The 27,999-nt window shown below is 40.7% G+C and overlaps 1 long non-coding RNA gene across 1 annotated transcript; it reads left to right on the forward strand.

The window, feature by feature from the left end:
- The first annotated feature begins 242 nt into the window (after window positions 1-242).
- Window positions 243-27,401, forward strand: LOC138996459 (uncharacterized). Its single transcript, XR_011468763.1, has 3 exons — window positions 243-322; window positions 15,058-15,316; window positions 27,301-27,401. It is a non-coding gene; the product is annotated as an uncharacterized lncRNA (long non-coding RNA).
- The last annotated feature ends 598 nt before the right edge of the window (window positions 27,402-27,999 follow it).

Raw genomic sequence — 27,999 nt, forward strand, 5'->3', positions numbered from 1 at the left:
AGGGAACCGTTCTATAAGGGCTGGAGGGCAGGACTGTAGGCGGGGCGTTGTGGAAGGGCGGGGATCGGGGGCGGGGCGTGAGGAGGCCATCCTATAGGAGCCGGAGGGCGGGGGGTGTGGGCGGGGCCTTATGGAGGGCGGGGTGTGGTGGCGGAGGCGGGGCGTGAGGGAACCGTTCTATAGGGGCTGGAGGGCGGGGATGTGGGCGGGGCGTTGTGGCGGGGGCGGGGCTTAGGCGTGGGGCGTTCTGGAACGCGGCTCTGAGCGGTGCCCCCACCCCTCTCTCCTTGGAATCACCCTGTGACAGAATTCTCACCCCAAGGTAGGATTTCTTAGGGTCTTCATACCTTTTCTGAGTGATTGTGAGTCACCTTCCAGGTCATCATGACCTAACAAATGCATGCGCCACCTGCAACTCCACACACCTGAGAGAAAATGGATGTTTACACTCGGAGGCGATAGTACACGGAGACCTCTACTTATTGCCAGAGGAAACCCTAGGGACAAATCCAGCGACCTAGAGTTTCCCCAACTGATTCACATGGTTCCCAAAACAAATGTTTCTTTACATTTTAAACAAAGCCGCTCCTTTCTGCCAAGAAGGATAGGTTAGTCTATTTTCATGTTCCTGTTGTGCTGCTCAAAATTCTCACACATAAAAAAAAGATTATATTATGTAACTGTGAAACGGGAGGCAAATTTCCAGCTAAAGAGTAATTTAATGTGTGCAAACCATGAACACTTTCACAATAAAAGTCTTCTCAAGATAATATATTTTGGAGTAAAAACAGAGACCACTGGTTTCTGTTATTTTATTCTCACATTGAGCCAATTGGAATAACTTTTGTTTACTGTCTAGCTGGGAAGCCTTGCCCTGGGGCCCACAGTTCCCACAGCTTGGGAAAACACCTGCCTTCCTTGCTCATTTGGAAGGACACTGTGTTAAATTTGGAGTTTATTTTTAGGAAAATATTAGTATTACTATTGTGTTACAAAAGTTCAGGGAATAATTACAACATTCATCATGTTTTGACTCTAAAGGTTTTTCCTCTTGTCAGGAGTTCTGGATTTTGTTTAAAATGATACCTAATTATATATTTCACTCACCCAAAGTAAAATCTATTACTCTAGCATTTCTCCAAAATGTTTCTTTTTTAAATAAATCGTGGTGGGGTTTTTATTTTTAGGTTCAGAATAATAGATACCACTTGTCCTAGTGGAAAGTTCAAAAACAACTCCCCTCCCATCCCCTGCCTCCCAAAGCAAACAATTGTTAGGAACCTGCTATGTGCTGGGCAATCCATAGATATCAAAGTTATAAAAATAAAAGGCAAAATTCCTGTCTTCAGAATCCTAGTGAAGGGTGCAGATGGTCAATAGATTACTGTGTTTAGTAAGGACCATGAAGTACTGATACATGCTACAACATGGAAGAAACTTGAAAACATGCCAAATGAATGAAATCAGTCACAGAAGCCCACATAACATGTTATTTCATTTACATGAAATGTCCAAAACTGTCAAATCTAAAGAGACAGGAAGCAAATTAGTGGTTGCCTAGGAAAATGTTTTGAGGGGAAATGGAGACTGATTACTAATGGGCCCAGGAGGTCTTTCTGGGGTGATGAAAATGTACTACAATTGACTGTAGTGATGGTTGTACAATTCTGAGAATAAACTAAAAACCATTGAACTGTATGCTGTAAATGGGTGAATTGTATGCTATATGAATTACACCTCAATTTGAAAAAGTAAAATTTATAGCACATTAGATCGTGGTAAGTGCTAAGGAAAATGATAAAAATAGGGGGAGGGGTGAGTAGGGATGGAAGAGTTTTGGAGGGCGGCTGGAGATATAATTTTTATACAGAGTGGGGAGGGTAGGTGACATTTGAGTAAAGAACTAAAGGAGGTGAAGAGGAAAATCTTAGTCTTTGGCAGCTGCAAGGGAAGGAAAGTTTTTTCCATCAAGCAGTCATTCCCAAAGGGCAGTTGAGATATAAGGAACACAGATAAATACGGAGTACTCCTTAATACTACTAACATTATTTTCGTATTTCCCTACATGATAAGCATTTAAATAAGGCTCACATTGGTCTAAATGAGTGCATCTGGGGATTTGGGGATACTAGAAGTTTTTTATGGTGGAGATTTGGTTTTTATTGTTATATCTTATTATTGTCGTTATATTGTTTTACCGTTATACTTTATTTTAATTGGTAGAGGGGCTAACATAAGCTGTGAAATGTAGTTGTGTTTGTTTTCCCCTTTGGTTTTCTCAGTTGAACAAAATAAATATTAATAAACACTCAAATCAGCAATTTATTCCCAAATACTTTAGTTTTCCTTTCTTAGAACACTAATCTTTCCCTCTTCCTTAACATTTTGATGTTAACTTTGAAACAAATAGTATGAATGGTGGGTGCATGGAAAACCAGCTCTCTTGGGAGCATGCACCCCCTCGTTTCACCAGAAGAGGGCACTGGAGAGCTTTTGGGCTGTTTAAGGGCCCCCATCCCAAAGGGCTGGGTGGAGCCTGAAGCATTCCTGCAGGCCTGCCAGCCGCAGCCTCTGACTCAGAAGCAGACAGCACACCACTTTGCTAAAGGACAAGCTCAGACACATTTCTCTAAGGTCCTACACCTCTTTAACCTCAAAATGATGTTCTGCTAGGTTTTCAGACTTTGACAGTGTGGACTCACTCCCTGGTCCTTGTTTTGTGTTCTGTTTTTGTTTTTAGCAGTTTTTGAGATAGACACATTACTCACCAGACACGTTTCAGGGCACAAAAATTCTAATAACAAGAGGCAATACAGGGTATGGACAAGGCACAGCCTAAAATCAGTGAGTGTAGCTTTGGTGGTAAAAAGCTAATGGCCCACACACATTTGCCTTAATCACTATCAGAAGTCATACACTTCCATCTTGGCAGCATAGGACACTCAGATGACAATAGCTAATTAGCCTTTGTGTGGAAGAGTGCATAGCATCTAATAGTACAGCAGACATATTTATTTTTTTACTTTTTTAAAATTCTATTTTTCAATTATAGTTTACATTCAGTACTATCTTGTTTTAGTTCCAGGTGTACACCATAGTGGTTAGACAATGATATACTTTACAAAGTGATCCCCTCGATATTTCCAGTACCCACCTGGCACCATCCACAGTTATTGCAATATTACTGACCATATTTCCTATGCTGTACTTGACATGATGTTCGCCATGGGTTTGCCATTCTATGGCCTTTATTATGTTGAGGTATGTTCCCTCTATTCCCACTTAGCTGAGAGTTTTTATCATAACTGGGTACTGGGTTTTATCAAATGCTTTTTCTGTGTCTAGTGATATGATTGTATGATTTTTATGCTTTGTTTTGTTTATGTGGTGTATCATCATAATTCAGTGGTTCTCAACCTTCCTAATGCTGCGACCCTTTAATACGGTTCCTCATGTTGTGGTAACCCCCAATTTCATTGTTACAAATTGAACATAATTAAAGCATAGTGGTTAATCACAAAAACAATATGTATATGTGTTTTCCAATGGTCTTAGGCGACCCCCGTGAAAGGGTCGTTCAACCCCCAAAGTGGTCGCGACCCACAGGTTGAAAACCGCTGTACTAATTGTATTTCAGATATTGTACCAACCTTGCATCCCAGTAATAAATCCCCCTTGATCGTAATGTGTTTTTAATATATTGCTGAATTCAGTTTGCTAGTATTTTGTGGAGGACTTTTGCATTTATGTTCATCGAGATAGTGGCCTATTTTCTTTGTGGTGTCTTTATCTGGTTGTGGAATTAAGATAATGTTGGCCTCATAAAATAAGCTTGGGAGTATTCCCTCATCTGGAATTTCTGGAAGAGTTTGAGAATAAGTGTTAGTTCATTGAATGTTTGGTAAAATTCACCCATGAAGCCATCCAGTCCAGGTATCTGTTTGTCGGGCGCTTTATTTTTGTTTTTGTTTTCTGCATCAATTTTGTTTATTCTAAATGGTCTGTTCAGATTTTCTGTGTCTTCCTAATTTAGTCTTGGAAGATTGTATATTTCTAGGAATTTATCCATTTCTTCCAGATTGTCCAGTTTGTTGGCATATAATGGTTTGTAGTACTTGCTTATAATTCTTTGTATTTCTGTGGTGTCAGTTGTTACTTCTCCTCTCTCACTTCTGACTTTACTTATTTGGATCCTCTCTCTTTTTCCTTGGTGAGTCATGTTAAAGGTTTATCAATATTGTTTTGCTTTTTAAAGAACCAGCTCTTGGTTTCATTGATCTTTTGTATTTTTTTTTAGACGTTGTTTGTTTCCACTCTGATCTTTATTATTTCCTTTTTTCTCCTCATCACTTTAGGCTTTGTTCATCGTTTTTGTTTTTGTTTTCCTTGTTCCTTTAGGTGTACAATCAGATTGTTTACTTGAGATTTTTCTTGTTTCTTGAGGTATGCCTGTAATGGGATGAATTTCCCTCCTAGGACAGCTTTGGCTGTGTCTCATAGATTTTGGGTTGTTGTGTGTTCATTTTTATTTGTCTCAGGTATCTTTTGATTTCTTCCTTGATCTCATTGTTAACCCATTCATTGTTTAGTAACATATTATTTAGCCTCTATATGTTTGTGTCTTTTTCAAGGTTTTTTTCCCCCTTATAATTGATTTCTAGTTTCACACCATTGTGGTCAGAGAAGATGCTTGATATGATTTCAGTCTTCTTACATTTATTGAGACTTGTGTCCTAATGTGTGCTCTATCCTGGAAAATATTCTGTGTGCACTTGAAAAAGAATGCATATTTGCTGCTTGGGGTGAAATGCTTTGAAAATATAAATTAAATCCAGCTGGTCTAATGTGTCATTTATGTCTGTGTTTCCTTGTTGATTTTCTGTCCAGAAGGTCGATCCATTGGTGTCAATGGGGCGTTGAAGTCCCCTCCTGTGTCTGCATTACTGTCTGTCTATCCCTTTATGTCCATCAGCATTTGCTTTATATATTTAGGTGCTCCTAAGTTGGGTACATAAATGTTTACAATGGTTATAATCTCTTGTTGAATGGATCACTTTATCATTATGTAATGTCCTTCTTTGTCTTTTACAATAGCCTTTTTTTAAAAAGTCTGTTTTGTTTGATATAAGTATTGCTACCCCCCAACCACCCACCCCTACAGTCCACACTCTATAGGCAATCACACACTAACAAACACAGGCTACATGTACCCCAGAGAAAATGTCGTTAGAGCTATTTCAGGCAGTCATACAAATCAGGTCATTCACTTAACAGTTACACTAGAACTAGAAGGACTCCGTATTTTTAAAGTATAATAATAAATAGAGAATGATACATTGGAAAATTTTTTAAATATTTTTTATTGATTTCAGAGTCTTCACATTATTGTTTAGGGTTCCTCGTTGTCTGTAGAAATAGGTCTGAGTATTTTACCGTATCCATTGCTTCACATTTCGAAACCCTTAAAAATAAGCAATAATGGAAGGACTCTGACAAAAATGGCCATATGGCAATGCAGGAAGGCTTCGCCCTGAGTGGCAGGGCTGCCAAATACGCAAAGGCTCGGGCGCTCCACTGCCATGGGACGAGCAGAGCTGTGTAACTTGAAGGGACCCCATGGGCTTGGACACTGAGGATATCCAGTCCCGATGGTGACCTAACCCTTACACGTTGTCCAGCACCGGAAGTTCAGCGAAGAACCTTTCGTCAAAGACTCTGCCTTTGCTAGATTTTAAAGGCAAGTAAAACAATTCGCTAAACCTATAGCGAAATCATCAGATGATTTTCCAACAAGTAGCCCTACGGCGAAGGGCCTTCTTGGTACCACAAAGGAAGCCAGCGTAGGTACAAAGCCAGCACAACTAAGGACAGAGAGAGAGACAGGCAGAGGCCTGATGCAACTATGCCTGAAGCCTAGGCCCACTCTGGGCTCTTCAGTTATAGGGGCCAATAAACCCCTATGCTTAAAAAAAAAAAAAAATCAGTAATAGGTAGTTTATATTGTATATATTAGTGAAGCAAAGAGGCAAGTATTCAATAGAACAAGTGAGTTTCCTATTGTGGTTTTGAGTCCTGGAAGCCAAATTCATGGAGCTCGGCCTTCTACGCAGATTCACACCAGAGTTTTAACAGTAATGCCTTTGTTCCCTCTCACTAGGAATTCCAAATCCTATTTCTTTTGGAATACTTACCTTGGATTCTTTGCATATTATTAAAAGTCTAAGCCAGAGTATATTTTAACTGGTAAACGCACATTTCATGGCAACTTATGAGCTGCAGGTTTGGAAGACACACCCAGTGAAGGGATCACTCTGGCCGGAGGAGCTGGAGCCCTGGGCCACCTGGGACATCTGCCAGATCTGGCTGGCCCACGGACTCAGGCCCCAAGGGAACTATGTGGACACGCACTGCTCCAGGGAGTCACTCACCCTCTTTTTTTTCTCTGAATTTGTCGCTGGAGGGAACATACCAAACACTAAGGGACAGGGGAATGAGCTTCATTTTAGATATGTAACTGCCTGACTTAAACACCATTTCTCCATACCCGTCTCTTTGATCTCGGAGAGGGAGTAAGGATAGAGGCATGCAAGTCATGTCTGTACCTCATAAATGCTGAAAAACTTGAATTACTGAATACTTTTAGCCGGCGTTTGCCTGTTGAGATAATAAAAACCACCTTTAGGCAGCCGGAGGATGACTATAGTAATGGGGGATTGGGAAACTCCAGGCGAGGCCAGCTCAAAGCATGTCCCAATAGACTTACAAATGCAATGCGTTTTATCTCGTAGCCATGAAAAGTTAGTCTCTTTCTGCCCTAACCAGTTTGGCTCAGTGGATAGAGCGTTGGCCCATGGACTGAAGGGGCCTGGGTTCGATTCTGGTTAAAGTTACGAGCTTGATCCCCAGTAGAGGCATACAGGAGGCAGCTGATCAATGTTTCTGATTCTGTCCCTCTCCCTCCCTCTCTTTAAAATCAATAATATATATATATATATATATATATATATTTTTTTTTTTTTTTAACAAGTATCTTTCTAAAGAACTTACAATCAGAGGGTAGCTCATGGACTAGAAAAAGAGTGGAATGGTTTAGAGTAGAATGATTGGGATGGGTGGGGACACCCTGCCAAGAAACAATTGAAGACAAGGGCAGAGAGGACAACTGTGGTCCTAAGGTTGAGTTCTCACCCAGTATGAACACTGTGAAGTCAGTCCCTGGCAGAGAGCCACAGTGTGTCCTCCAAGGTGGGGAGAGCCGGGCCCCAGCCGTAGGTTCCTCATCAGACCAGTTTTACACCAAGGTTTTCAGTTTTGTTCCTGGAAGTGTAGCCTCAAGCCTGTTTTCTCCAGTCCTCCCATGGATTCTGTGAGCTGTCCTGTGACTTGTAATAAGAAATATCTATAATAATAAAAGTGTAATATGCTAATTAAACTGGATGTCCTTCCGGACAACCTTCCAGACAACCTTCCGGACGAAGCTGGGGCTTCAAGGGGAGCCCAGGTGCCAGAGGGAAGCCGGTGCCGGCAGCCAGGGGAAGGAAGGCCTACTCTTGCACGAATTTCGTGCATCAGGCCTCTAGTATATTTATAATAAGAAATACGTATTTGATCTTTGTCACAGTGATGACAGCACTAAAGATGTCTTTTGTTATGTTAATGGGGTGACTTTTCTAAAACCCATAAGTCACTTAAGGATGAGAGCTGGTTGCTCGGGGAACCAACCATGGGAAGGGGAGCGGGGTAAAGATTGAGTTCAGTCACTAGTGGCCAGTGATTTAGTCATCATGCATAGCTATGGAATGAAGCCCCCACAGAAACCCAGAAAGGAAGGGGTTCAGAGAGCTCCCAGGTTGGTGAATACTTGGCGATATGGGGAGAAGGGTCCTCTCTGGAAGCATGGAAGCTCCGTGCCCCTTCCCACATACCTCGCTCTATGCACCTCTTCCATCTGGTGGTTCCTGAGTTATATCCTTTCATAATACACTGGTGATCTAGTAACTGAAATGTTTCTCCAAGTTCCGTGAGCCACTCCAGCAAATTAATTGAACTCAAGGAAGGGATCTTGGGAACCTCTGATCTATAGCACAGGTGACAAGGTGGACTTGCAATTGGTGTCTGAAGTGTGGGGTGGGGGACAGTCTTGTACTGTGCCCTTATCCTGTGGGATCTGCCCCTATCTCCAGGCTAATTGTTTGGTAGTGTTGAAAAACACTCCTTGGACATTCAGTGTCCTCCCCCTCACCTCATTGGACATCTTTATCAAGTCAAATAACATTCATCCAATATCCTTTTAAAACATCTTAAATATCTAGAGTCAGGTTCTGTTGTTTGTTCATAATCATCGAGTGACATGGCATTTCCTTTGGGATGTTTTGTTCCCTTTCTGTTTGAGTTAAGTTACTCATCAGTCTCTCTTACTTCATGTGTTCAATTGCATTTCTCTGACACCGTTCATCACACCTATGACATATTTTAAAAATAGGGAATATCATAAAAATGGCTTAAGTCAACATTAAAGTAGCCTCTCTTTTAAGGCCCTCCACCCACCTGACCTAGCTGATGCCCATAGCATTAGCTCTGTGGCAAGCTGGCTGCTCTACTGTGCTTGAGATGTTTGATCAGAGCTGTTTATGCCTGTCATACTTAGTGCTTAACCCACGTCTAATTTGACACCTAAGCAATCTGAAGTTCTCCGATCTCATTAAGTGTTTCCAAAGCATTCACCTTAGTTCTCACAGAAACAATTTTTATGCTTAAAATTTTTAAATCCAAATGTGTAATTAGATAAATGCAAATGGAAATGTCGCAGGGAAATGTACCAATCGGGAAACCCCTTCTTGAAGGCTGTACCTGCCTAATGTCCTCGTGATGTAACATAGGGAACCGCATACCTCGGTGTTAAAGGCTAAGGTGTCACCAGGAGAAAGACTGAAGGCCAGCTGAGGAGTCTGGAAGTTGACAGATACAGACAGCAAAGGAACGAAGAGGCTGATTCCAAACAATAGCAAGAAATGAAGGAGCTTCTGGTTTTTTTGTTGTCTTTTTTTCTTTTTTTCTTTTTGAAATCTGAGGTCTCAAGATGCCTTGAACATTAAGTCATTTTGATTAGACGTCTTGTGTAAAAGTGGACTGGGATGAATTCAAGACAAAGCAAGACATGAATAGTATCTTCAAATGGTATTTTTTAAGATAAATCTAATCTTGCCTTGTTAGCATTCAAAACTCAACCTAAGTCCCACCATACAGGGCTGGAGCACTGTGAACAAAGGTCGAGGGCCTAAGAGAGACGGAGAGAGAATGAACACTCTTGGGAAGTTCTTTCTAGCGGGAAAGTAAATACCCGCCAACAATGGAGCTAAACGCAGCAGCGTGGTGGTGTGTTACCAAGCGCACTGACTCAGCATGAAGTGCTACAATTCACAAGGAGGCGTGGGGGGAGCCCCAGTTTACTTCACCTGCAGCAGTACATTTGGAGGAAAATCAGTTGAAACGTTGTTTTTCTCATTCTAAAGTTTACCTTTGGTTTTGAAGGACCCCATAGCTTCTCAGGCCATTGAGGCAAAGCACGCTTGTTGTTTTCACTGTGAGGTCACAGGAACTAACTCCGGTGGGTCTCAGAAACACATGGAATAAGGTTGCCTTTGTCAGCAAACTATTAGAAATCGACTGTTGATTAACCCCCGCTGCAGGTCTGATGTTTAACTTCCTGCAGTAAACATTTGCAGGTCACGGCTGTGACTCTGTTTAGGATCTTCATATCTCTTCCGGTGCAGGGGTAAAGGTATTCATGGCAAACTGCACATTTGATCAAGGTACGGTATCAGCTCCCCATGTTCGAAGAGTTGAAAGTGAATTAAACGTATCAATGAAATCAGCCTCTTAGATTCTAATGTATAAATTCCATAATCATTTCAAGAAAAAATATTTATAACGTCACAATTTCAGTATGAAACCGTGACTTTTGAAATTGAAAAGTTTGCAGCAAGAAAACTACAAAATGTTTTCAAAAACATTTTTAAGTTTGTTAAGTTTCTAGGACGCGGTAGGAATTGAATCATTCTAGTAGTTGCTAGATCTCTGGAAATAATTACCCGCTAGGAGGTGAACACCTCTCAACCAGCTAGTGCCCAGCTCGAGGCCATTGTTTGTTGGTAAAGGGGCTATTCATTCATAATGTTGGACTCACTCAGCCAAACAAAGACTCTTGGTGAGCGTTCAGGTGGATTCCAAGCCAAGAAAAAGGGATTGCCTCATTTCCGCAAGACAACCTTTGATCAGTGCTGTGTGGCCGAGCTAAAAAGTTAGATGGAACTTTAAACAACGATTTAATGGCGTTTCGGCAGCCACCACCAAACATCCTCCACTAAGGAAGCGAAGTAACAAGAGAGATGGGGTCAGATAGGAACTTATTACGGAAATTCGCCTCCATTACTACAATCTGCACAGAACTCTTTCGGCATCTGTCAAGGCTGAGGAGTATTTTACAAGTACTTATAAATTATTCACTTTGGCAAATCTGAGGATGTGATATGGGTTTTATCCACAACTGTCAAGACTTGACTATAACAGTACGGGGTGGAGTTTACACAATGCTGGGGTACAACAAAGACTGAAAAAGCCCCTGTTCCCAGGGACCTTATATTCTAGTAGTAGACACAGACCTTAACCATCTTTTTAAAATATTGTGTTAAGCATTGTGACTTGTGTTTTGAAGGAAATGGGATATTGAGGAGAAAATAAGAGTGGGGAGCTAATTAAATAGGGTGGTTGCAGAAGTCCCCTCTGAGTTGGAGACTTTTAACTTGAGACCCAAAACACGAAAGAAGCCATCTACGGGAGACCTGGTAGGAGGAACAATGCCGGCAGGGCATTGCATGGGCTAAGGCCCCGCAAGGCAAAGGTCTGGCAGTTATAAAAGAACCCACAGAAGGCCCGTGTGACGAAGCATCAGGACCAGGGGAGAGTGGCATGAAATGAGCCCGGAGAGATCCGTGGGCACAGGTTCTGGAGGGAAGCTTTTCTCAAAATTTTTTACCATAACGCATAGTAAGAAATTCATTTTGCCTATCATTCAGCACTATTAACAAAACGTTTACGCAAGACCAGGGAATTCCACGTCTGGCTCCAGACATGGTTAGGTTACTTCGCTGTGTCTTCCAGTGGGGCTGTGCCTAAGCATTCACACACTGAAATAATAATACTTCCCTTTTATTTCTTTATGTTACCGTGAGGATATTGTGTTGATTAAAATATGTATCAGTCGCTTATACTCACTATGAATTTAATTTGAGAATAAAGGGTATATGGTCAAAAAGCATCATAAAATGGGGGCATTAGGTCTAACGGGGTTGAGAATCACTGTTTCATCTAATACTAAAGAATTTCTGTTATCTCCACTTAACTCAGAATAGAAACACTGGTAAAGCTATTCTCAGCTGCTTGGATTAGCTCACTGAATACACAATCTCTCATGGATCCATGCCAATTGATAAATCCAGCCCAACCTAACGTTATGTTCCTGCCTCCTGACCTAACAGCCTTAGAATTCATCACCACACATATTCATGGCCACAGTACTTTAGACAATATCAATTAGCACTGAGAAGCAGCCTCACAGTCTGACAGATTTAACTCCTGTACCCCCACCCCTCCCTCCCACTTAAGATGTATTGCAGCAGATATGACGTCTGCTAAGACCCTGCTTTCAGTAGGCATTTCCTTCACGGTCATTGCAAGTGGTAATTTAAATGTTTCATCACGGTGTTTGGTCTACCAGTGTCCCATCCTTTCCTCATGATGGTTTTCTGATTCTGTTTCATAAAGGACATGTCGTCTTGCATTTTATGGAAAAGGTCAAAAAAATAGAAATTTCCCTCTGAATAGTGCTCTAGATGATTTTTCAGAATTAGGTTTTATCCACTCCCACACCCCCACCCCATTGGGTTATCAGTCAACAAATATTTATGGAGAATGTATTACATGTAGGCCAGCGGTTCTCAACCTGTGGGTGGCGACCCCTTTGGGGGTCGAAAGGCCTTTTCACAGGGGTCGCCTAAGACCATCAGAAAACACATATATAATTACATTGTTTTTGTGATTAATCACTATGCTTTAATTATGTTCAATTTGTAACAATGAAAATACAGCCTGCATAGCAGATATTTACGTTATGATTCATAACAGGATCAAAATTACAGTTATGAAGTAGCAACGAAAATAATTTTATGGTTGGGGGTCAACACAACATGAGGAACTATATTAAAGGGTCGCGGCATTAGGAAGGTTGAGAACCACTGTGCTAGGCATTAGGTAGTTGTCAGGGCTATAAGACTGGCATTGGCCCTGCTCCTATGACATGTTAAAGATACTCTTCCCTTTCTCTTGTTCTGCAAAACTTTTTCATGGCCCACACTTAGTTTTTATCTCTTAGTAATTATTCACGTATTCCTTATTTCTTTATGAGATGAAATCTTTGTGTGTGTGTGTGTGTATATATATATATATATATATATTAGAGGCCCGGTGCACGACATTCATGCAGAGGGGGCCCTCAGCCCGGCCTGCGCCCTCTCACAGTCCAGGATGCCTCGAGGGATGTCCGACTGCCGGCGGGGAGCGGGCCTAAGCTGGCAGTCGGACATTCCCTGAGGGGTCCTTAGTGCTGCCGCCACCACCGCTGCACTCATCAGCCATGAGCCAGACTTCTAGCTGAGTGGCGCTCCTCCTGTGGGAGCACACTGACCACTAGGGGTCAGCTCCTGCGTTGAGCATCTGCCCCTGGTGGTCAGTGTGTGTCATAGGAACCGATCGTTCCATCGTTCGGTCGATTTGCATATTAGCGTTTTATTATATAGGATATATACTTTTCTTATTTCAAAGAGGAAAGGAGAGGGAGAGAGTGATAGAAACATCAATGATGAGAGAGAATCATTGATAGGCTGCCCCTTGCACGCCCCACACTGGGGATTGAGCTCACAACCCAGGCATGTGCTCTGACTGGGAATCGAACCATGACCTCCTGGTTCATAGGTCGATGCTCAATCTCTAAGCCATGCTGGCCCAGCATGAGATGAAATCTTTACAGATTTTATACTTGCCTTTGTCAACAACAGTGACAGTTGAGTAGATCTTTTTATCTGATTCTGGATTGTCCCTAAATGTCTGCTAATTTAATTCAAAGAGTATGTATCTACTCCATACAAAACACTGTGCTAAGAGGTGTGGCTAATAATAATAATGACAAAATAATAATAGCTAGCATTTAATGTTTAATGAGTGCCAATCACTTTTAAGTACTTTGCATGCATAGCTTGTTTGGTTCTCAGCCGCTCTATGAAATTAGGAAACTGAGGCATTAAGGGGCTTAGAAGCTTGCTCAAGGTCACACATAAGTAATTAAATACAGGTAGTCCACATCCAGGCCAACTCTCTTAATCACTTCTTTGGGGTAAATAAGATACTAAGCTGAAAAATATGACTTCAAACACCTTGCTATCAAGAGGGAAGCTTTGAAATGATTATAACTTATCATTGGTTGAAAAAAGTCAAAATCAAGATTCTTGAAATTTTTTGGAACAGCTATCTCAGGTAACTTTTCTATTTTTTTTTTTTTCTGTTTCACTTTTTTTTTTTTTTTTACTTTAGTGTTTCACTTGACCATTCATGAAATTGTACTTCTTTGTGTTGACTTTGATCATATTATTTGTCTTCTCTAGTAAAATGAAGAATTCCTTGAAGGTAGGAGCCATATATTATTTCTCTCTTTATCTTTGGCACCTAACATATAATGGAGAATCACTAAATATAAGGACTAAATAAGTGATTATATTAAAAACAAATAGCAGTAATTATTCATACTTTGTATTTATAAATAAATTTCACCCAAGGGCACAACAGTGTTTCAAAGCCTTTAATTGAATAAATCACAATCATATTCTCATAGGAGAGTTAAATATTACTGTATTATCCTGTTTCACAGTCAAGGGCTTAATTGTCAAAAGGTCAAGTGGCTTACCACAAGTTATGAAGTCAGTCAGGAGAGGAAACAACAGAACCTAAGACTTTCTTTTCTTATTACAAAAAATGATTCCCCCAAAGTTAAATGAATGCCCACACGAATACAAAAAAAAAATCATAACAAACTTTATCAAAACCAAGCAATATTGAAACACAAACATTAATTTATGTTAACTTTGAGTTAAGTTATTTTGAAAAGCAATTACAGAGATCATGTTCAAAAACTTCTTTCCACACTATTTTTGTTCTCTGCACATTATTTTAGAAGTAAGGGCTATATCCTCCCAGGAGATCTAGAGGGCGGATATGAGATAAGCCACAGATGAGTGGACTTGTTTTGGCTGGAGTGAGGAAGTGTGGTGCTCCAGATGCTTCCACACTCCAGGCACATCGGATCCCGGAGGCAGTAGAAACTGGACCAAGACTCAAAGAAAAGGGGTGGTTTTAGCTAAAAACAAAATCTCCTTCAGTGTTTCCATAGACTAGGACTTTTTTAAAAGGAAAATATTATTGCAACATGTGTATAGATTAGTTGTTGGCGAACAAACTCTGACAAAGGATGAGAGTCTTGAGTTTCTACACGTAGAAACAGTTAGTTTTACTCCTAAATGTGTTCCGATGGCTGTTTTCCTTGCATCTGTTCATGGCTTCACTGTCTATTGAACAGAGCAGGTTAAAAACCTCAAATTCGTCCTCCACAGCTCCTCCCCCCTCACTCTCCCATGTCACTTTCCAAGTCTATTTTATCTCCTAAGTAGATACATCTCCATTGCATCTTCCAAGGTTGAGCCTCATCACCTCTCTCATGGACTATATGACAGTCTCCTCGATGTTTTTCCTACCTTCAGTCTCTCCTCGTTCTAGTCGTTTTTCCTCGCCAAGCTGATAAACTTATTTGTCTAAAAACCAGTGGCCTACAGATCAGAATCCAACCTCCTTAGAGTATTCATGCCTTCCCCAATTTTTATAACTTACCTTATTTTCTTCTACTTCCCCCAAACCCTCTATTTTAATTACTAGTTTCTTCTTGCCATTTCCCAGACACCTCCGGCATCTCGAGCTCCTCCATGTTAGTGTCCTCGCACATGATGCTCCCTCCGGCTGCAGAATCCTTCCTCTGGATTCATCTCAAGGTCACCTCCTCGACTTCCTTCAGATCCAACATAGATGTGGCCTCTCTCTGAACGATTTCCTGACTCTCCCATTAATTCATCGCTCTCATTTCATGCCTGTGGCAGAAACCTCGCTCCTCACTGAATAGCCTTTTGATGCCCACATTTCCCAACTCCCTTCTAACGAGGTAAGGCCATGTGACTTTGAGTGGAAGTGAGATGTGCCACTTCTGATCCCAAACACTTAAGAGTTGGTGCATGACCTTCCAACTCTTTCTTCTGCTGTTGGCAATTATGGAGACGGCAACACCACAAGGTAGAAATGGCCTGGACATACCACATGGAGGGAGATGCTCTGGGAAGCCCTTGAACCTGCATCAGACTTCATATAAGCACAGTGTCAACTCTTGTTGGCTAAGTCACTGAGCTTTGTTTGGTGTTTATTCATTACCACATTATAACTTCACCCATCCCGACTAGGTAAACATTCTGCATATCTCTCCTTAGCCTTTTATTATGCTGAATTATGAGAACGTGTTCATTATTTTTCTCCTACACTGTGAACCCCTGGGTCAGACGCTATGCTTTATTTTTCATTTAACCGAGTGCTGTAACCCAAACCGGACTTGTTGGAAATTGAACTCGGCATCTTCAAACTTTACCCCCCAAAACTGTTCAGCTTCCAGTGTTTTCTATCCCAGGAAATGACATCACCATTAACCCAGTCACGCAATCCAGAATCGGGAAATATTTTTCTTAGTCTTCTTAACCTTGTTAAGAAATGCCTAGAAGATACTTGTCCACCTCCAAATATGTCTTCAGTTTGCCATGTTTCTCCATCCTCTTGTCCCTTGTTATCTGTCTCTTGTTGGGACGATAGGCACCAGCTTTCTAAGTGACCCTCTTCCATTGCTCCTTTGCCATTCATTTTTCATCTGCAGTAAGAGAAAGATGTTTTAAAATTCGCAACTACGACCATATTACTTCCAGGCTTAAATAACTTTGTTATTTTTTAATATTCCCATCAATAACTTCCAATCACATTTGCATTTCTTATATGCCATCTTTATTATAATTATTTTTTTAAAAAATTTGCCCTCCTTTTTTGAGTGTTTCGAGACACAATTTCCAACATAGTAGGGGTTCCCCACACTAACAAACAATTCTTGGGCACCAGCAGCATGCCCAAGAAGTCAACTCAATTCTGACACTGTGTACCCGGAGGTAGCATCAAATTCCACAGGTTGAAGGCTCAGTCCTCAAGGACCGCCTCCTACTTCAGATGCAGGTGGCAAGGCCAGCCTGTTACCCATGCTTCTGACCAACCTGTTACATATTGGAGGTTCCCACAACCCCTTCTGGGACTTCAGACTCCAATCAGAAGCACCAGTTGTTTCCTGTACTTCTGACCAACTGGCTATAAATGAGAGGTTCCCACGCCCCCTCCTCGGGTTTTATTCATGTGCTAGAGTAGCTCACACTTCCATGCCCTCCCCAAGCACCACACTCCCGGCACCTCCACGTGTGCAGCAGCCCAGAAGCTCTTTAACCCTGTGCTTTCAGAGGCTGCACTGGGTAGGTGTGATGATTAAGTTGCTGACCACTGGTGATTGAACTTCCTCTCCAGCACCTCTCCCCTCTCCAGAGGTGGGGATGGAGGGACTGAATGCTCCAACCCTCTCACCACATGGTTGGTTCCACTGTCAACCAGTCCGCATGCTAGGTGCTTTCCAGCCACCTCATTCACATAATAAAAGACACCTTTATTGCTGTCAACACTTAGGTAATTCTAAAGGTTTTAGGAGCTGTGAGTCAGGGACTGTGGATGAAGACCAAATATTTATGAGAAATATACGTGTGTGTGTGTGTGTGTGTGTGTGTGTGTGTGTATCTTATAAATCACAATATTGCACCTCCCCTTGGATTTCAAGTGTGTTCACCTTGAAAGTGTGCTCTGCCTTGCCTATTCACTGCTATAGTTCTAGCTTCTGACACACAAAATGTGTCAGTAAAAAATGTGTTGAATGAATGAATGAATTCACTTGGAAAAGAGTAGATACACAATGGGTGTTTCTTGGATAGATAAAAAGCCAACTACTCATGTACACTCAAGCAAATACGAATTTCATTACGGTCTGAAATGTTGTATCAGTCCAGATTTTAACTTCTAGTACTTTCTCCTCTTAGGCCAGCCCATAGCCCTTTCAGGGTTTAAAATTCTAATCTGTGGTTCATTTATTCACTCTTTTTTGGGGGGGAAGGAGGCTCTTTGCATATTAATTCTTATGCACTTATGTATTTGAGCTGCATAACATTTAAAAATTTGTGTTATTTTGTGAATGTGCTTGAATAATTTTTACACTTATGTACTCTTTCCTCTGGACTGGATTATAAACAAACTTAGAATCAAAACCTGAGCTCTCTTTTGAAACTTTTGCCTCCGCTCACCCTCCTGGTGCCTAGCATTGTGTTCTGCATAATAACTAATAGAGACTGAAGAACAGGCGAGGGTAAGCCTGCAACGGTGGACGTGAGAAACACTCAGCAGATAGATCACTGGAATGGACCCCTGGCGCTGCCTCAGGGTGGAAATGAACTTTAGGGCTGCCATCTAGGGCTTGGGTCAGAGATACAAGGTATCTGGTGTTCATTGTCTTAGTTTCCTTAGGCTCCATTCCAAGATGCATTCTTTCCAACTCAGGCAATTCTGTTTACTGGTCCCATGTTAAATATAAGACACCTTAAAATCAGCCAATGGAGAAGAAAATTCAGTTTCCCGTAGGTCCTTTCAAATTTATTGAAAACTTTCAATTTCTAAGATAAACTGCACTTATTCATTAGAAATTAGTTGATATTAAGATCTAATTTATCTTTACTTTTTTTTTTATAACTTCCCTTCCATCTCTCATTGGTACCAATACTTAAAACAAAAACAAAACCAAAACCCTTGGTTTTTAATTTCAGGTGAGCAGGACTATAAAAGACACCTCTGGCGGGAATGGGAACAGGTATACGTATGAATTCATTCTCAGGGGGTCACTGACCATTGCCCTGACTCTGCGTGTGCTGAGGGACTCCCCCTGGCTGTTCCGTAGCTCCAGTGTCTGTGTAATCATACATTTCAGATAAGGAGGTAAGACTGATCAGGAGGGCAGCTGATGACAATGGTTCTTTCACACACTCACCTGACATTTACATGATGTTTTAATAATGAGCTGTCTTAAGACGGAAGTTCCAGGGTAAGAAATACTCCAGTGTTTCAGAATAATGCAAAGCTCTCCTGTTCCTTAAAACAATCATATGCACAAAATGAGGCATCATCCTATACACAAAATGAGGGGGAAGTACTGTAAATCTTAGTTCTTCTATCTTCCATGAAAATGTTAGGATATCACACATGTTAAGTGAAGAACATTCATTCTGAAAACTACTGAAATTAAATTTTAAATATCTAACATCATAAAAGCTGGTACATACCTTAGAGCTACAAGCAGACAAGATTTTGGCATCTTGTGACTACATGAGCTTTGCTGAGTAACTAAAGAGTTCCTTTTATTGGTATATTTTAGAGGTCAGTGAATATTAGATTGTGACAAACTTGGGCATATTGAGTTTATAATGTGTCCTATTTGGGAGTTCCACAGCCAATTAAGAAAAAAAAAAAAAGCAGGCCCATCTTTAGTACACACAGAGTCATCATTTCTGAGATACAGCAGGTTCACTTTGTATCTACTCTGTGGCAACTGACACAAAGTGAAGGTAGTTTAACAGCTCAGGCTGCCTTCACCAATGTCATAGACTGGGTGCTTTAAACAACAGAAATTTATTTTCTCTATGTTCCTAAGTCCAAGTTCCAGTGTTTGCCAATTTGGTAAGAGATCTTCCTGTCCTTGCAGATAACCAGCTTCTTGATGTTTCCTCACAAGACTGAGAGAGGGAGAGAGAGAGGAAGAGGGAGGTAGGGGGAGAGAGAGAGAGAGCATATGCTCTCTGGTATCTCATAAGGGCACTAATCCCATCAGACCAGGGCCCCACCATCATGACCTCATCTAACCCCCATTATCTCCCAAAAGTCTAATCTCCCAGTACCATCACATTGGGATTTCAACACATAGAGATATTTATGGGGAGGGGCACAAACATTCACTCCATAACAATAATTTAAAGTGTGTTTTTTCTTTTTCTTTTTTAAAAATATGTTTTATTGATTTCAGAGAGGAAGGGAGAGGGAGAGAGTGATAGAAACATCAATGATGAGAGGAAATCATTGATTGGCTGCCTCCTGCATGCTCCCCTTCAGGGATTAAGCCCACAACCTGGGCATATGCCCTGACTGGGAATCAAACCCTGACCTCCTGGTTTATAGGTCGACGCTTAACCACTGAGCCAGACCAGCCAGGCAGAGTTTTTTGTTTGTTTGTTTTTTCCGTAAAGCACATCTGGCTTTTGGGAGTTGCCATGGTGCCTATTTCTGGAGTGTGTTCCTTTTCTTTTATTTACATTTTGTTGGTTTTTCTTCCCCTGATTTTAGCAGTTTGCTTTGGCTTTCATGTTGTGCTGTGCTGAGAAGAGTTCTTAGGAAGTGGTTATTTTCTTTTTCTGCTTCGGACGCCAGCTCGATGGACTATTTTCACTCACTTGCCTTGTGCAGGGATTATATTGTATTCCTGCTTTATAGCTTCAAGTATTTTCTTTGCTAAAAGCTCCGTGATGTCACAGAGGTCCCTTGTATTCAGAATGTCCTTTCCACAACTCTTTCCAGAATGAGGGATCAATGCTTCCATTAGCACAAATGTTCAGATGCTATTAAAAACAAAACAAGGCTGCCTTATGCCTAAAACGTCCTGACGTGCCTGCAAACTGGACCTCCAGAAGCCCATCCGGCTCTTGGAAAGAAAACGGCATTCTTGTATTCAGTGAATACTCTGCTGTCAAATTACTTCCTGGAATGACTTTTTCATAAAATCAGCTTGAGTCACTGGTAATTCTTGCTTTGGAAAAGCATATCCTGTGTGGTTAACAAGTGGGTATGGCGAACACACACCAAAAGTCAAAGGTGAAAGGTTAGTAGGCACCACTTATGACTTCAGTCAAATGCGATTGGGTGAAGGATTCAAAGTCCTGTTCCTAAAATCGTGGCATGCTAATGCTGATAGCAAGTCAAGGATTTCAATGACCGTGTAATTTATTGGATAGTTTAAAAACCACCCTGTGTGGTGAGAGGATTGTTCAGCTTCGCTCTCAGTAAGTTTAGTGGGTTATTAGGTGACCGTGTCTCTGGACTTGGATGGAAGAAAATGGATCCTTTTCCCCATGTGGAACTGACACACATAAGCCTTGTCTGTACAGGGTATTTATGAAGTCCTCGAGTAGTTTACCATTAAAGTTTAACTTTTGAGCTTTAATAATTTAGGTGGCAGCCATGGAAAAAATAACCTGTGTGCATAACTTAAGGTGAATGGAAGTTTTCTTTCCCCCAGTTGATCTTATCTATACCAGTCATTTCTAGTTGTCCTAGAACTCAAACTAAAACCATAATCCCTATTTCTAGGCAATAAAAATCACACACCATATTTCTGTGCAGTGATATTTGTGCTAAACATGACTATTTGCAGGTCATTTCTATTATGCTAGTATGTTTTTAAATGATAACAATTAGAACTTTATGAGCAAAACATTTATTCAGAAAATAAGTGTCTCATCATTTCTGATAATTCTCAAACCTAAGTGAATGTTAATTTGATGATATATACATGTGAACTGATGGTTTTGACACTGGCCACGTCTTTGATAAGGCGATCGAGTTTGGGAGGCAGTGATACAGTATAATGGTGAAGACAAAGACTCCGCAGCCAAACTGCCCATGTTTGAACCTCAGCGCTGCCACGTACTATCTGTGTGATCTTGGCTAAATGACTGAGCCTCCCTGTGCCTCCTTGTGCTCATCTATAAAATGGGATGATAGTTAAAATACCCACCTCACAGAGTTATCGCAAAGATGATATGAGTCGATCACTTAAAATGTCATTGCTACTTAGCAAATTCCAAGTAGACACTTGTTGTCATGCATGTGGCTAAGAGCCCTGGCTCTAGTGTCAGACATCCTGAGTTTAAATCCAGGCTCCACCAGCAGCTGGATGACCTTGGGCAGTGCCTTCATTTCTTCATCGGAAAATGGGGATGATGACAGATATGAGGACTAGCTGAAGTGATGGAGGCACTAACTGCTTAGAAGAATGCCTGGCACATTGTAAGTGCCGAGTAAATATCAGCAACGGGTATTAAAACCACACTAGAGAGACTACATTATAGTCATGTCTCTTAAATATCAACTGAAAAATGATACCAAGTGAAAAATGTTACATCCTGTTTCACAAGCTTGAAGAATAACTTAAGGCCACATATTTTTAGCAGTAAGATGACTTTAAACCTCTATCCTGAATATTATATGAATACTAGAGGCCTGATGCATGAAATTTGTGCAAGGGTAGGCCCTTGCAGCCCCGGCTGCCTCGGCCCTTGCAGCCCCAGTTTTGTCTGGAAGGTCATCCGGACAGTCGTTCCGCTGTTTGGCTGTCCGGTCGCTTTGCATATTACGCTTTTATTATTATAGATCTTTTCTGGTTCCATCCCCATGTCATGGAATCCAGGGGTTGACACTCAGTCTCAAGGGGTCAGTTCTGATGACTGTCCCTTGCTGTGGAAAGGCTGATGCCATTTCTGCAGGGTCAGAGAGCTTCTGGTGCCAGCCCTCCCTTTATAATTTGCTCAAACCACAGAGTCCTCTTTCTCACCTCCCTAAAGCCCAGCTAGGGCCAGATTCCCTGATCCACGCAAGACAATCGCAATAATCAACAGTACATTTCCTAAGGTCCCAGTTATTCTAATGTTAATAACAATATAATAACAAAGAAAACTAAAAAAATGCCCCAGTGTTTAGAAATTAAGCAACACACTTGTAAATAACGTATGCTGTAGGTCAAAGTAGAAATTGCAACCAAAGTTAGAATATATTCTGAATTGAATAGGATCAATGATAAGGCACATCAAAACTCATGGGATGTGACTAAAGTGGCATTTAGAGGGTAATTTTAGCCTTAAATGCGTATTTTAGGGGAAAATGGCTGAAATTCATCATCTCATATTTCATCTCAAGAAGTTAGAACAGGATATCAAAAACTCAAAGTTGAAAGAAGAAAATAATAAAAACATAAATGAGTAACATAATGAACAAATAATAGGTAAAAATTACAAAGCCAAGAGCTGGTAATTTGTAACAGTTAAACTGGTGAAATCTAGCAAGTAAAATAAAAAAGAGAGAGAGAAAATACCAGTTTTAGGAATGAATAAAGTATCTGCCATCATTAAAAAGAGAATAAGAATTAATTATAAGTGAGTCTATGCCAATAAATATTTTTGCAGATTTCAGAGAGGAAGGGAAAGAGAGATAGAAACATCAATGATGAGAGGGAATCATTGATCAGCTGCCTCCTGCACGCCCCCTATGGGGGATTGAGCCCACAACCTGGGCATGTGCCCTGACTGGGAATTGAACCATGACCTCCTGGCTCATAGGTCGATGCTCAACCACTGAACCACACCAGCCAGGCATGCCAGCTTAATCTTGATACTAAATCAAGATTTTTTAAAAAGAATATAAGAGAGCAATTTCTCTCTCTTACATAGATGAAAAAAATCCTAAATATAATACTAGAAACTAAATTCAGTGATAGATAGAAAATAGTGGAATTAAATTTGGTTTATTCCAGGAGTGCAAGGCTGGTTTAGCATTTAAAATTTAATCAATTAATTCAGCATATAAACAAATAATAACATATGGTATGTATAGTAGAAAAGCTAAGTAAACATTTCAGTAAATGCATAAAAATCATGACCAATTACAACATTCATAATTTTTTTTAAAAAATCTCTTATTAAACTAGAAATACAGGCATGGGCAAAAGTAGGTTTACAGTTTTTCATATTTAAAAAAAGTAATACAAGAATAAATGTACCCTAGCCAGTTTGGCTCAGTGGATAGAGCATCGGCCTGCGGACTGAAGAGTCCCGAGTTTGATTCTGGTCAAGGGCACATACCTAGGTTACAGGCTCTATCCCTGGCCCTGGTTAGGGTGTGTGTATGAGGCAACCAATCGATGTGTGTCTCCCACACCGATGTTTCTCTCTCTCTCTCCCCTTCCCTTCCACTCTCTCTAAAAATCAATGGAAAAATATGCTCAGGTGAGGATTAACAACAACAACAAAATAATAATAATGATAATACAAAAATAAATAAAAATACAAGAATAAACTGCATTTATTCACAACTATAAACCTACTTTTCCCCAGTCCCTGTATAAAGGAATTCCTTAATCTGATAAAAGGTAAATGTACAAAATGTACAACAAACATTATATTTAATGGTGAAATGTTGAAACGTTTTCCTCTGAGATCAGATGTCTACTACCATCACTTCAATATTTTATTAGATGTCCCAATCAGTGCAAGTTGAGAAGAAAAAGAGCTAAAAGGTTTTAAAAAGGAAAATAAGAAATAAAATTGTCACTATGCACAGGTAACCTAATTTTGTAGCTGGAAAATCAAGAAGAATTTACAAACCATAGGACATAATAAGTGACTTTAGCAAGCTTGTTAGAAGCAAGCATAGATGTTACATTTAGGGAGAAGGCAGGGCTACCGATGGTCAGGGGGCGGGGTGGGGCTTGGGGTTAGGGTAAGATTCTATTTCTGGACCTGGGTAATGATTACACAAGTGTGTACACTTTGTGATACAAACTATTGAACTATACCCTTGGAATTTGTGCATTTTTCCTGTATGCAAATTGTACTTCAATAAAGGATGTCTATTAAAACAAAAGAACAATATGGGGGAGGAGAGGGAATCCTGATAAATGAAAAAGTCATTTTAGTGTAGTAGAATATGGATGAACTATTTAAAGTCTTGCTTTAATTTGGTTGCTACAATAGACAAATTTTGGGTGGGAGGACAAAGTAATTTAACATCTTTTCAAATACATATATAAACTGGAGATGGAGACTCTTGAGTTCTGTGCCAGGACCATAACAATTTCAGCCAGAAAAGCTTTTTAAAGCTGGTATAATAACAGCCTCCTAAATAGTCTTGCTCAAGAGTTATGAACTTCTAATTTTGAACAATGCAATTTCCAGGCACATCCGAAAAACAAAACAACAAACAAACAAAAAACCTGTTGCAATATGTATCTAAATAATTGAATGAGGTAATGAATCTGTTAGGCAAGTAAATTTTAGGAAAAAACCAACCAATAATAATAACTTTCCTTTTGCTTTAAAAAAAACTAGCCTTTCTCTTTTTCTTAGAGTTGAATTTTTTAATTGAGGTATAATCGACCTATCACATTAGTTTCAGGTATACAACATAATGATTTGATATTTGTATATTGTGAAATGGTCATCACAATAAGTCTAGTTAACATCTGTCAGCATACATAGTTAAAAATTATTTATTGTGGTGAGAACTTCTAAAATAGACTCTCTTAGCAGCTTTCAAATATGCAACCCAGTATTATTAACTATAGTCACCAGCCTGTTACATGTACCCTTTCTAACAATATTTAACCATTCAGGGTCAAAACCTAAGGACATTCTGAGTTCCCACAATAAAACCATGTCATCTGTATGTAAAAGATTATTTCTGTCTCCACTCTCTACAGTGGGATGCAGTGCACATCCGGTTAGTAGAATAATACAATTTTGAGATGTGAGGTTCCCTGGACATTTTGGGTCAGGGAGGGATTGAGCTTTACTCTTCGTGTTGAAAAATATTTTCTTTTGTTGTCTTTGTAATAGAGTTCTAGCTTAAATTTTCTGAATTATGATAAGTGTCCTCCTCTTCTCTCCCTTTTTCAACTGGTATCACAATATCAGAGTGGCTTAAATTGCGTGTGTGGGGCTGAGTGGGAAGGAGGGACTTTACCTCATACAAGAAGAATCCTGTCTACCTGAACATAGCCACAAAAGATATCTTATCTTGTTATGCTTGGACTTGTACCAAGGACCCAAGCAGGAGCTATAAACCTAACACAAAGAATCATGTGTAGTTACTGTAACTTTGAAGATGGATATTGTAATTCTCTTCCAGTATCACATTAATTTTCACCTAATTTTAAATTCCCGCTTGATAACCTAAAAACCTGGGAAGTCTGAAATAGCTCTTCCTTTATCCTCTTCTCTACTCTGACCTTTAATAGCAGAAAAGGAAACAGCACTGGACGGGGAGCCAGAAAGGGCAGGTCCTCATCTTGACCTTGCCGCTTGCAAGGTTACAGAGATTACTTCATCTCTTTGAGTCTTAGTTTTCTCCACACGGCACAGTTAATATCCCCCTGCTTCAGAGTTATTGCATTTGAAAAGTGCGGAACAGAATTAAATACAGGCTAACATCATTATCTTACTACTAGTCTTTGCTATCTTAGGTTGCACTCTAAATATAAAAGATAAAGGATATATATAGTGGTGCCTCGGCTTGGGAAGAATACAGGGAAATGAGGTCAGAAAGACGAAGGAATGGAAAAATAAACACATTGGTAATTCCAAGAGGATAAAAAATAAGGGCAAAGTTGCAATCTTAAAAGGCCCAATGCAACCTTTTACATTATTTTTCTAATTATATCACACACCTCAATCTTGATGTCGTAGACAGCTGTTGTTTTTATTCTGTCCTATAACCTCCCCTCCTTCTGGCATCAGAACCTCTTTCCTTGGAGAATTGCGTTCCCCAAATTTGGTGGTTTTTCTGGTGGGCTGCCGAACACCTGTGACCTGTGCGCACTTGGTTAGGAATAGGATGCTCAGAGACTGGCAGGTGACCCACGCCAGGGAAGTCAGCATCCTTCCTTGGAACGGTTTACCTATTTCCTGAGGGGGAAATCTCTTTTCTCTGGAGTTCTAAGTGGATTTTTTTTTTTAAGTGGGGCTCTTTTGTCTGTACAATAAGCAGCTACCTTCCTTCATTTTCCCCCTCTGGCTGCACAGAGGCACTGCTGATTGGGCACCAAGATCATCTTTTGCGGCATCTGATCCCATTCCGTCCACACCTTCACATTTTCCTTCTAAGCACCACATCTGTTTCCTAGATGATGGGGTTTCCCAGCAGTTAAGAACAGATATTAAAGGGCTCTGTATTTTTTTTTTAGAGTAACTTGATGTAAAAGAAAATGCCACACACTTTCACTTAAATAAACAATACACCAAGCCTAGTCAACAGTGGCATCTCTCCGGTATCTAAAATATGTATTTTGTTATCACCAAATACCTAATGAGTGCTCAAATTTCCCCAATTGCCTTAAAACTTGTTGTTTTAACCTTTGGTGTGTTTGAATCCTGAAACAATGGAGCAAAGGGGTGTGTGTGTGTGTGTGTGTGTGTGTGTGTGTGTGTGTGTTTCCTTAAATCAACGAGCACACTGACTGGTTACATTTTACCTCTCTTCACACTTGGGTTGCGGGAAACGAGTTAAGTCGGCTCGCGTGAATTGCGCGTACTCCGCGGGAGCCGTCTTAAACTCGGTTCATATAGATTTGCGGTGGAGTGCGGGAAACGTGTAAACTCGGGCCGATTGTAACTGCGTATTACCAAATATTTCATTTCAGTCGAACCCATACTTCAAAAGATATAGGCATTTTAACGCGCCATCTTATATTTTGGCGGGAAATTCACCCGCAACCCAAGTGTTCAAAACAGGTATTTCATTGTCTCTGTAACACATCCCCATTGAGCAACAGAATTCAGAAATTAACTTAAAATCTTACTATGTGCTTTACAAATACCAGGTGAGGTTCTGGTGATGAAACTATGGTACAGAGAAGCCTAAGTGATAGCATGAAGGTACCCTTGGACACGAGAACCCAAAAGGGAGCAGGGACAAGCACTTGGCTTTGCAGCCTGAGTCTCCTTACCTTTTTGGTGGCAAAAAAGACCCCACCATTTGACAATATCTAATAAAATACTTGGTTTATAAGGCAAATGCATTAATATATTTATTAAAAATGTCTGTCGCTTCATTGACAATGAACATCCTTTGTCTTATATGCCTTTGTTTTTGTGTACAATCAAGGACCCACTATCATTCTCTCTGGGTATAAATGAATATATTTGTTTTGCTTCCACTCAGGCATAAAAGGATGAAAACATTGCTACGGACAGCCCTACAACTTTCTTCCCCCAAAGAGGAGGTGCCCAGGGGTGAAGAGTTAAACTTTCAGCCACGCACAGTCTCCACCCATCTCGTTAAATAAATGAACAACATAAGTGATCTATGCACTTGCTAAGCAACCTCAGCATTTTGACAAGTCCCTTGTACCCCTCCTCTCCTCAATCAGATCCTTCTCCTTAAAGTCCTCCTGGAGTTAACACTGGCTGCCACCATGGTAACCTAACATTACATATTTCATTCCTTTAGATACCCATCATCCCTTTCTATAAGGGACCTCAGGGTCCCTAACCAGGCATGGCTCCCCGCCCTCTCTGCCCGGTGGGATCATTATTCTCACTTTACTATTAAGATCTCGAAAAGATTTTTGATTGTTTTTTAAATCTGTCACCGGGAGAACCACTAGTTGCATCCACTAAGCTTAGGGACTCGCAAGGTTTGAAACCGCCGCCCTAGGCTGTGCGCTTTCACGGCGCCCTGCCTTCCCTGCCTGCTCTCGGTCAGCACCGGGGAAGTGCCCCGGTTCTGATCTGGGACAGAACTCATGATCTTCTGGCTCAGGTTCTGTGAACTGAGTCATTCTGGCACCGAAAATATTCCGTGACTCAGCAGGCCCGCAAAGGAGGATGTCAGGTCCGGATAATTCCGAGTCTTTTAAAG

This window comes from Myotis yumanensis, unplaced genomic scaffold (genome assembly GCF_028538775.1).
Source record: "Myotis yumanensis isolate MYYU_CA2020_CCGP unplaced genomic scaffold, mMyoYum1.0.hap1 SCAF_17, whole genome shotgun sequence".
NCBI lineage: Eukaryota > Metazoa > Chordata > Mammalia > Chiroptera > Vespertilionidae > Myotis > Myotis yumanensis.